Source organism: Seriola lalandi, unplaced genomic scaffold (assembly GCF_002814215.2).
Source record: "Seriola lalandi dorsalis isolate HSWRI2012SDOR001 ecotype SW California unplaced genomic scaffold, Sedor1 jcf7180001974019, whole genome shotgun sequence".
NCBI classification, from domain to species: Eukaryota; Metazoa; Chordata; class Actinopteri; order Carangiformes; family Carangidae; genus Seriola; species Seriola lalandi.
Genome location: NW_019444685.1, coordinates 1 through 2,423, shown reverse-complemented (window position 1 = coordinate 2,423; position 2,423 = coordinate 1). Strand labels below are relative to the sequence as shown.

General features: G+C 36.7%; 1 long non-coding RNA gene across 1 annotated transcript; it reads right to left on the bottom strand.

Annotated features, from left to right (window-relative positions):
* Positions 1-1,211: 1,211 nt before the first annotated feature.
* Positions 1,212-2,417, bottom strand: LOC111653352 (uncharacterized). Its single transcript, XR_015437053.1, has 2 exons — positions 2,131-2,417; positions 1,212-2,043 (listed from the first exon to the last, which is right to left on the bottom strand). It is a non-coding gene; the product is annotated as an uncharacterized LOC111653352 (long non-coding RNA).
* Positions 2,418-2,423: the final 6 nt, after the last annotated feature.

Sequence of the window (2,423 nt, the reverse complement as noted above, 5' to 3'; positions counted from 1 at the left end):
CCTCAGTGGTAGCTAGCCCTGAAGGTAATGATCTATTTTTTGGCATGCAACTTGATTTTTTGGTGACAACAGTCAATTCACTGGCTCCCAGTTCATGTTACATCAGCCTTTGACATGATACTATTAACCTGTAAAATACTGAATAGGTGTGCCCCTTCTCAAATGTGAAATCTATCACAGCTTTATGCATCCCCTGTTATCAAAGCACAGGGATCTCTTTTGTCAACAGAGTTTAAATTCTCACTGCTGATGTTAGATAGTCTGATTCAATCAACTTAAAACTCCTTAAAAAGCTTAAGGCCCTTTCCTGCAGAGGGGGGCTGTGTCAAAATATAGTTTTAAGTCTTTCCCTTTCATGATTTCAGCTGCTATTGTGCTTTCATGTTAAATGTACCTTTGTTAATTTGGCTTTAATCAGGTGACCACATGACAAACTTGTGGCTATGTATTATTCCAGCAGAGGTATACTGAACACTATGCATAGAAAGGAGGAAGAAATGGTGTTAAGTGGCATTTATCACAACATTTTGACTTGTCATACAAAAAGCACAGACATTTAACATTAACAATGGCTCTGTTGGATTCATGTCCTAGCTGTTGTTTCCTAACACGGTTTTGAACCTATCTGCCGGCCAGGGCCTCTCGCTTTGAAGTTCGCATGCTCTGATTTGAAATGTGACATTATGTCCTTTTTCATGGCAATGTGGGGAAATTTCGTTCAACTGAAACATGTGACATGACAGTGCGACATTAATTTCAACATTTTTTTCCCCACATCTGTGCTTTTCCTACTGTGGCATCTATTCTGTCTATGCACATTTTTAGAATTATTAAACATTTGATTGAAAAGTTTACATCTATATATCCTCCTACACATCACTCAGTGAACACATTTTAGCAGTTTGGGTTCTCATGCAATTATGCACCATTATGCATAATTGCACCAGTGGGGCTGAACTTAATTGTTTCCACCCGTGCAAAATGTCTGCAGTGAAATCTATGTATTATGGTTAAGGCAGCTTTGTAATCACACGATCCTGTCGAACCTGTTACCTGCCTCCCAACTGATTAGAGATTTTGATGAAGCAAAGAAAATGCTGAAAAACCAGAAAATCCTGAAATTAATTAAAACATTTTTATATTCAGTTAGTGTGTTATGTTCATGTTAAAATTATATCAAATGTGATATAGTAAAACTATGGAGATTCATATTTTTAAAATGTTTGGCTTTATTCCAAAGTGTGATTACAAACCAGAAAAGTCAATGAAAATCATCTCCAACTTTAAAATAACGTATTCCTGAAAAGCAGAAACATGTTTTGATAACATTTTCAGAGGTGACTGATGAGCAATGCAAATGAGCAGATGTTGTTATTGGCACCATATTTGAAAAAAATAAATAGATCTCAAAAGCAAATGTTCATGTCACATTCTCCATTCACAAAAACACAAACTCTCAGGCAGTGAAAGTCAATGGAGATAAGAATGGGTAAGTCTGCAGGCTTATTGGTTAAAAACAATATACTCTTCATGGTTTGTAGCTGAGACACAAACCACTAAAGCAAAGTAGCAGCCAAGGGTGACTGACTCATCGCACACCCAAGGATGAAGAAATATATAGTATTTTGACGTTTGTCAGATGACATAGTACTATAATATTTCATATTACCTGCGGTGTTCTCCATGAGATGCATCATAAAAATATATATATGACAAAAAAGAAAATTTATGTCCACTGATTTTTTTTCCTTCCATTTCCATTTTTCTTTTTCGTTTTGTCAGTCTACTCTTTTCTTGGTCAATGTTTGTGCTCCTCTAAGTTCACTGTTTTTGTCAGAGGAGCTCTTGTCACGTCAGGCTGTCAGTGCCTTCTCGCCGTGGTGACTTAGCAGCCGGAGGAGAAGTCTGTTGTTGGTCGTCTTCTTGACAGTCAAAGTACAGCTCTGCAGGTTTTCGTGCCACAAAGAAGACACAGTCATAAACGTATCTCAACATAGAGCGGTCGTTCTCTGTGTAGGTGGTCTGCATCGACTCCTTCTCCACCTGCAGGAGAAATATGAAAACTGCTTTACTACTGGAACAAGATTTCTGATATTAAGTTATGAATGATGATTAAAATCGCTGGTTTACCTCAATGTGGAAGCCAAAATTAACCATTGCTGTCCTAATGTCTTCATAGCTGAGTTCAACTGAGAGCTCATTTGCCATGTTCTCAAAGTGATACAGCAGTGGACCTGAATAGACATTAAAGAACTGAGATTTGTTCACCAAGAAAATATCATTTTTAAACATTTTTTCATCCTATTGGACATCAGACCGAGTCATACAGAAGTCCTTTATATTGAATAAGAAAAAAAAAAAAATCACCCCAAAACTTGTAAAAAACAATAACACTGATGTACATTTTCATTTTTATTAATTTC